At 41.8% G+C, this 8,632-nt stretch overlaps 1 protein-coding gene across 8 annotated transcripts in view; it reads left to right on the top strand.

Annotated features, from left to right (window-relative positions):
* LOC121854230 (hematopoietic prostaglandin D synthase-like) overlaps nucleotides 1–8,632 on the top strand; it is a 75,874-nt gene continuing 67,242 nt past the window's right edge. For 4 of the 8 annotated variants that reach the window (XM_042348747.1, XM_042348740.1, XM_042348744.1 and 1 more), the window contains exon 1: nucleotides 1–127. The gene's annotated coding sequence lies outside the window, so the exon portion shown is untranslated. Of the gene's footprint in view, nucleotides 128–6,622; nucleotides 6,679–8,632 lie in introns of all 8 variants that reach the window. The other 4 variants (XM_042348742.1, XM_042348746.1, XM_042348748.1 and 1 more) reach the window with 3 other exon arrangements.

Below are 8,632 nucleotides of genomic sequence, written 5' to 3'. Positions count from 1 at the left end.
GCTCCCCCATCCCGAGAAGCACTAAACGTCTCCCAGCCTCAGCTCAGGACGCTACTCTGTAATATTATACTCTGTGGTTTTTTTAAAGTTTACGCTCGTTACTGCTCTCCTCCTTCACTTGATCAAGGTAAGAAAAACATTAGTGGTTAGATAAAGAGTGATGTGAGAGACTCGGTATGTGTGTGATATTTATAGTAGAAGGAATATGATGGTATGAAAGGTGAAATACCATGTGATTCTCCATAGTTGCTGAGGTAGGGGGAGACGTAACTTGTGTTTATTATGATTCTGTATGTAACTCAACACCTTTCCTAGTACCGTTTTATTTACATTCATCTTGTTGGTGATTATAAAACATCTTTCTGTAAAGAGATAAAATTTTGATCAATATTCTTCAAAATTAAAAAAAAAATCTGTCACCTGATAATATTTGAGTCCAAGCTAATTGCCAATTAGTGTCAAGTGCAAAACAATAATGGCGTAATTTCACGTTTCTCGGCAGTTTAAGGAAACGACATAACAAGCGTCATGTTACCGTCACTGTCTCGTGTCACCGTCACTGTCTTGTTACCGTCACTCATGTTACCGTCACTGTCTCATGTCACCGTCACTGTCTTGTTACCGTCACTCATGTTACCGTCACAGGTCACCGTCAGTCTCATGTTACCGTCACAGGTCACCGTCACCGTCACAGGTCACCGTCAGTCTCATGTTACCGTCACAGGTCACCGTCACAGGTCACCGTCACCGTCACAGGTCACCGTCAGTCTCATGTTACCGTCACAGGTCACCGTCAGTCTCATGTCAGTGTTATACTCGGTCACCCCGCTGGCTCAGATTGTTAATACTAGTGATATATTATAATGTCAGCACGTCAGATATAATGGTATCTTTATATCAGCGGAAGTGGTTAGTTTTACCATACAAACCGACTGACATATACCTAGGATTATTTTGTCATTTAAGGTGTTATAGTGGACATAAATGGACGATATGTTTGTCATATTGAAAACTGAACAGCAATCTTAACTGTATTTTGTGATTTAATAACCGATACAGTAGTAGTAGTTGAATGTTATTGTGTGATTTACAAAAGGTTATTGTGTACATATGTGTGTGCTCTTTGTAATACTCGGGCGTTACAGCTGATGAGAGGAAGTTTGTGTTAATTACAGTGCGGTACAGTTGTCATTACATGGTAGGGGTAATTGTGTTATTTAGGTCCGTAGTGCATTACGGCTGTCTGTTATTATGTGAAGTGTATTTTGTGATATTTGACGTTACAAGTGACGTAACCGGAATTTTGTGGTGACAACCGGATTTTGTGGTGAATTGACACATCACAGCTGTCATATATGAACGTTATTTTATGCCAAGTAGTGTCATACGACTGTCATAAATATATACTGTATATTGTGAGAAAATGAAGGTGTCACAGCTGCCATTCGTGAGCGAAATTTTGTAAGTTACAGAGTATTACAGACAGCTGTCATGCGATATTTTTGACACTTGATAAATTACATGAATTTTTATTTTGCGATACTTAATATAACGAAACAATAATAGTTATCATCTGTAAACATTATTATTGTAACAGATTTAAGACATTACAGCTATGACAAACAAACACTACTTGAAGACATCAGACTTGACAGCAGTTATAGAAGGTATTTTGTTCCATAGACATTCCGTTACATCAGCCATAAACTGTATTATTGAATATCGAAAAATTCCTTTACAAATGTCACACTGAATTAATATTTCATAACAGATTTCACATGTTAGAGCCTTGATAAAGAACGTATTCAAGAACCTGTTACAATATAGTGTCTTTTAACGATGTAACGTGTGTGTGGGGGGGGGGCTTGCCACTATCGTCACAACAGTACTATATAACGTGTGGACATCTCTTGCGTAACACCGGATTGTGACGCTGTGACTATAGAACGGCATTCCACGCCTTGTAGGACCACTTAAGAATTCCTTCCCCCGTCTTAGGTTCTGTGGGGGGAGGGGGGGGGAGGGTCCTTTCTTCATATTCGGGGTTCTGATGTGATTCCTTTAGCTCTGAGGTTCTGTTTGAAAAGTCTTGTAGGTTCTGTTTGACTCTTATTCACATTTTAAAGGTTTAATGTAGTATTCCAAATCATGTGTTTGTGGTTCGGTTGAGTTGTTAATTGATTGTGTGTTTATTGGATTTTAAGCAAGTGTGTGTGTGTGTGTGTGTGTGTGTGTGTCCTTGTGTGTGTGTGTTCATTATCGATTCTCAGGGGCTGAAAATGCGTTCTTGGGGCCAATGACTCTGCAGTTTTACCTTGTGACCGCCAGATACTTGCTAGTTGTGAAATTGTGTAAGACTGTGCTTAATTTATTGTAATTTGTGTAAGAGTCTGTTAATATGTGCAAGTCCGTGTGTAAATCGTGATGCCATACATTGGTTCTGCCAAGCACTTGTGGGTAAATTTGTACTAGGCTTCGGTAGGATATTTTTTTAATTTACTTTATTATCAATGGGGAATAACTTGATTTATTTATATCTATTTTTTAAAGAATTGTTAGATAATATTACTCGGGGAAAACACACGGATTTTTTGTATTTATTTATTTTTTCTGTCGGAAGTAACCTAACCTAACCAAACTAAACTAAACCAAGCCTAACCCAAGCCTAACCCAATACCCAACCTAACCTAACCTTTGATAATAACTAAACTGGTCTTTATTATCAGTGTATTTTTATCATTATCCTTTAAGACAACTGCCAGAAAGAGGTTAATGTTTGTGTGGTGAGCTGATCGTCTGGTCATATAGCCTAGTGGGAGCGGCTGTGTAGTGCTTGTTTGCTGTCCAGATAATTGTGTTTTGTTTATCTACTTTCTTCTTGTTTATACACTTGTTTTATTGCCCAAACACCTACTTATTGCCCAATGTCTTGTAGCAGAGTGTAACATGATCATTTTTTGCCCCGACACCTGTTGTATAGTGACATGATACTGTAGTAGTGGAGATACTATTGTCTGTCGTAGTAGTAGTAGTAGTAGTAGTAGTCGTAAGGGCTTGTATATCAGCTATAGTATAGAAGTTCTGGGCTTATACAACGATACCACAGTGTATGTTAGTTGTCATTATAGTGAGATGAAAACAGTGAGAGATACACCTGGCTACACCTTGAGTGAGATACACCTGGCTACACCTTGAGAGAGAGGGATACACCTGGCTACACCTTGAGTGAGAGACATACACCTGGCTACACCTGTGCTTGTGACGTCTTGAGTTTTACAATATGAACAAGTAGGGAAGTGAAGGCTTAGTACTTACTGGAATACTTCTTTCATTCTTCATTCTTTTACTTCTTTCATTCTCCTTTTTTATATTTATTTTATCCTACCTTAAGGTTGAGAGGTGAGAGTGAAGGGTGCCAGGGTGAGAGGTGAGAGTGAAGGGTGCCAGGTGAGGTAGATGGCTCACCACACAGCCTCATCACTCACGGTACCTGGCTCAAGGGCTCTTCAAGATCACAGGCGGCGGGGAATTACAGCTCCTTACTGTTGCCGCCTTGTAATACCTTAACCTAACCTAACTTAACTTAATCTAACCTAACTTAACCTGATTTAATCTAATCTGGCTTAACCTAACCCAGTTTAATTTAATCCAATCAAATCTAACCTATCCTAGTTTAATTTAATCTAACCTTACTTAACCTATTTTAATATTAACTTAACTTATTTACGTCAAAATTACTTGGAGGCTATACTAAGAGAGAGAGAGAGAGAGAGAGATTAACACACTAAGCCACTGTAATTTAAAGCTCCATAACTAACTTTACACACTTGTATGGTACCAGTATTGGTCAGTAATTAATTAAATAGAAATAGTCACAGGAGAGCCTAAGGGCAATGTTACACACGGTAGAGGACCACAGGGGGGGGGGGATGTTGGATGATGTACCACGGACGGGATTGCCTGGAGGAGGGAGAGAAGGGGGGGGTTGATTCGTAACCTTATAGTGTGACGGAACCAAATTTAAATGATTCCCAAGTCTCATCTAAACTCAACTTAACCTAACGTAGATCCAACCTAACCTAATCCCAATTCTAAGATCCAACTCAACCTAACGTAGAGATCCAACCTAACTCAACGTAGATCTGTCCTAACCTAACCTATAAATTAATATTCTTGTGATTCTAAACTTAAGTATTATTGTTTTTATTCTGTTCCGTGTGTGTGTGTGTGTGTGTGTGTGTGTGTGTGTGTGTGTGTGTGTGTGTGCCGTCTGAAACTCACTAAATTATTGTTGTTGTTTTTCTTGGTTGCAGGAGAGTCACTTGCCATGAAATTATCTCTTGTCGTGCATGAGGGACTGACTGTCGGACCTACTGCATGACAACGTCCAGGGATTAATCTTATTAGTGTTAGAGTTATATCGTGTGTGTGTGTGTGTTACAGAGAGAGAATCACCTACATTGTAATACATAGATATAGCAGCAGACAGGTTAGTTAAAGACCCTAGGTTAGGTTAGATGAGGTTAAGTCAGGATAGGTTATCGTTAGGGAGGTTAATCTTCAGGTAAAATAAGCTAGGGTGCCTAATCTTCACGTCATTCGGGCATGTACGTTACTATACCCAAGCTAAACAACGACAACTTCCAAGGGACAACGTGCGCTTTGTTTACATTCTGGCCCGACCCGCTCTGAGATGACAGTGAAGTTTGTTACCGTATGTATCGTATCGTCGTACAATTCACAGAGGTGTTGTTGTACGCATCATCAATCGTACATGTTCCTAGTTACCCTATAACGTATCGTAAGTCGTAAAGTTCATTGGGTTAACGTACACATTATCTAGAGTCGTATAAAACTTCCAGAATCGTCGTACGGATCACTAACAGTCGTAGAAAGCTCCCAGAATTACCGTATATAGTACCTGGAAGTCCCGTATTCATCCCAAGCCAGTTTAAGGCATTATTTACACCTACTCCTTCAGGTAATGTCAGGTAATTTCCGCACCTGGTGTATAAAAGATTCACCTGTAATTATCAAGCGAGAAAAGTATCGTAATTATCCTTGTTATGTGATTATGAAACTACAATTACGGTTCATCCTCAAGTGAAAAGTACTGTCGCACTACTTATAAACAGTGAGAGAAAGCACTGTAGGTAAAGTAATTAAGTAAATGTACTAGAATTATTCATACGGAATTCTTAATGAAGTCTTATTAATATTATGGAGTGTGTTGAAAGTATTATAAAAGTAGTCAAAAAGAAATAAAAAGTATTATAGTTTTGTTATACACGAGGAAAATATCAATACATAACTATACACAAGGGAAAGTATTAATATTTTCGTTACGTAAATAAAATTATAAATGCTTACTCCCTCTCTCCCTCTCTCCCTCCCCCTCCTCCCTCTCTCTCCCTCCCCCTCCTCCCCCCTCTCTACCTCCTCCTCCACATATTATCTATCTGTCTATCTCTGTCTGTCTGTCTGTCTGCCTGTCTGTACTGTACGTAATTCGTGATATTCCGTCCGTACAGTACATCCGGCTGGCCTGATAACACACCCGTCCCGTTTAGAGGCGTACCGTTATAACTTCCCGTTTACATGCGTGCTGTTAGAAGAGACCGTTTATCTGTTTACAATACCAGTTAAATCGTCTCATTTACACGTGGGCCGTTTAAGCGTGTCCCTTTTAAACGTGTATCCAGAGTTCAGTTACAAGTGTGCCGTTAACATTATTCTCCTGTGCCGTTTATTCAGGCGTTTCTAATACACGTGTACCGTTTAAGAATTCCGTTTATTTAAGGACGTAGGGCTTGATACGACCGTCCCATATGTGTGTGTGGCCCTTTAATCTGTTGTTGATAGTTGTGGGTCCTAATGGTGGTGATATCCGGGTCTGTCAGGCTCCACATCCTTCCTACCATCTCCCCTCCTCCTCCTCCTCCTACTTCTTCTTCTTCCATCTTCCTCTCGGCCGTCTTCCCAACTCCCTCCATTCTCGGCTGTTTTTGTTGATACACATTCGTCACGTCTCGAGGTTTTTTCTCTCCATAGTTGAGTCTTTCTTTTTCTTTCATATTTTACTTATTTTATCTTGATTCTCCTTTGTGTTTGTTGAAGGGATTGTTATTATTATTATTATTTTGGTTAATATTTATTGCTGAGAATATCTTGGGAGTCCGTACTGTATATATGTACTGCATTATGTATATTTTATACTTATACACATATATATACTTTCTACTCATACATACAAACATTCAATTTATACACACACTCTATACACACATAAACAGTACACTCATTCACTGTACATACATACATACACGCACATTCACTATACATACATGGACATACACACACACATATTCACTATACATAATATAGTGCTGTAGTGTTTTTTAATGTTGTTCTATAATTTATTTCTAAATTATTCATGTGTTATAATTATTTTTTTTTTTTTCGTATGAGTGAAGGTTATATTACAAGATGAGGGTTTGTTTATTGAGATTGTCTATGAATATGTTAGCTCTCTCTCTCTCTCTCTCTCTCTCTCTCTCTCTCTCTCACCTGGTACTAGTCGTCACCCTACTCGCTGTATTAATGAATTTCTCTCCATTTACAGGTAAGTTGGAGCCCACACACTGAAGGGTAATTAGTGGCAGGTGAGCTGAAGTGAAGGTAAACAAGGCAATTAAGGTGTTACATTTAAGGGATTATATTTAAGGTGTGTTATTGCTTTTAAGGGAGACGATTACATTTGGGGGATGATTGTAATGGCATTAAGGGGGACGATTACATTTAAGGGAGATTGTTATTGCTTTTAAGGGAGACGATTACGTTTTAGGGAGAATCACGTGACGCTTGTGGATGTCCGTTTCCTCTGCTAATGGTGAACCCGCAGTTAGCGAGATACGGAGGTCTCTATCTCTCACTCACTCATGCACGTGTCCTGCAGAGATAGGTACTGACTATATCCTGTCTCTCATTCTCTCAAGCACGTGTCGTAGAGAGAGAGAGAGAGAGAGAGCTAGTGGCTACATCCTCTCTGTCACTCTCTTAAAGGTACATCCTGCTGAGAGAGAGAGAGAGAGAGAGAGAGAGAGAGAGAGAGAGAGAGAGAGAATATTCTCCACTCAGGGTTCCCCCCAAGGTAGTGCACCAGGGCTACTGTCTCCTGCTGGGAGATTATCCTGTAGGTGTAATAATAGACATAGCACCTCCATCAACTGTGTGTGTGTCTGTCTGTCTGTCTGTCTGTCTGTGTGTGTGCGCTTTCTCTTCAAACATACACACCTCTCCACACACGCACACACATCACCCCCACATACACACTACACCCTGGAGGTCAAGAGGTCACATTTATCTCTCAGTGTCAGGTAACCTTTGTGTGTGTAGTGTGGTGGAGGTGTGGGTGTGGTGAGTGTGTAGGTGTGGTGAGTGTGTGAAGGTGTGGGGTGTGTGAAGGTGTGTGTGTGAAGGTGTGTGGGGTGTGTGTGTGGGTGTGGTGGTGTGTGTGGGTGTGGTGGTGTGTGTGGGTATGGTGGTGTGTGTGTGGGTGTGGTGGTGTGTGTGTGAGGTGTGGTGAGTGTGTGGGTGTGGTGGTGTGTGTGTGGGTGTGGTGAGTGTGTAGGTGTGGTGAGTGTGTGTGTGGGTATGGTGAGGTGTGTGTGTGTGGGTGTGGTGAGTGTGTGGGTGTGGTGGGTGTGTGTGTGGGTGTGGTGGTGTGTGTGTGGGTGTGGTGGTGTGTGGGTGTGGTGGTGTGTGGGTGTGGTGAGTGTGTGTGGGTGTGGTGGTGTGTGTGGGTATGGTGGTGTGTGTGAAGGTGTGTGGTGAGTGTGAAGTGTTGGTGAGTGTGAAGGTGTGGTGGTGAAGAAGGGTGTGTGGTGAGTGTGTGAAGGTGTGGTAAGTGTGTGAAGGTGTGTGGTGGTGTGAAGTGTGGTGGGTGTGGGTGTGTGGTGGTGTGTGAAGGTGTGGTGGGTGTGTGAGGTGTGTGGTGGTGTGTGGTGTGGTGGTGTGTGGGTGTGTGGTGAGTGTGTGAAGGTGTGGTGAGTGTGTGAGGTGTGTGGTGTGTGTGTGAAGGTGTGGCGTGATAGTAAGATACCACAGGCTTTAGTGGCTGAGGTGTTTGGTAGGGGGGTCGTGAGGGGGTGATGGTAGGACTGGTGAGGGTGGGGTGAGAGGTAAGGAAAGTTAGCATGGGGTGGGGGGGTAGGGGTGGGGTGGAGAGTTACTGAACTGATGGTGGTTTGGGGGATGTGTTGATAGTGAGGGGGAGGGGGTGGGTGGTTGTGGTAGGGGGGTGGTTGTGGTTGGAGATGGGGTAAACATTATGAGACCAGAGAAATTATAGATGAAGAGACCGTAAGAGATAGAGGTATAGATATATTGAGACACACACAGTAGAGATAGTGAGAGAGAGAAAGAGATAAAAGGTGTCACGAAGGGGTTATAATCTCTCTCTCTCTCTCTCTCTCTCTCTCTCTCTTCTCTCTCTCTCTCTCTCTCTCCCTCTCCTCCTCCCTCCTCCTCCTCTCCCCTCCCTCCCCTCCCTCCTTCCTTCCCTCCCCACGCTAGACCCCGTTCATCAGGTTGTATATTGACCAGGTAATCCTTCGATATCAGCATAATTACT

The sequence above is a fragment of the Homarus americanus genome, unplaced genomic scaffold (assembly GCF_018991925.1).
Source record: "Homarus americanus isolate GMGI-L3 unplaced genomic scaffold, GMGI_Hamer_2.0 scaffold13284, whole genome shotgun sequence".
NCBI classification, from domain to species: Eukaryota; Metazoa; Arthropoda; class Malacostraca; order Decapoda; family Nephropidae; genus Homarus; species Homarus americanus.
Note: the sequence above shows the minus strand (reverse complement) of the source record. Positions and strands in the feature narration are given on the sequence as shown.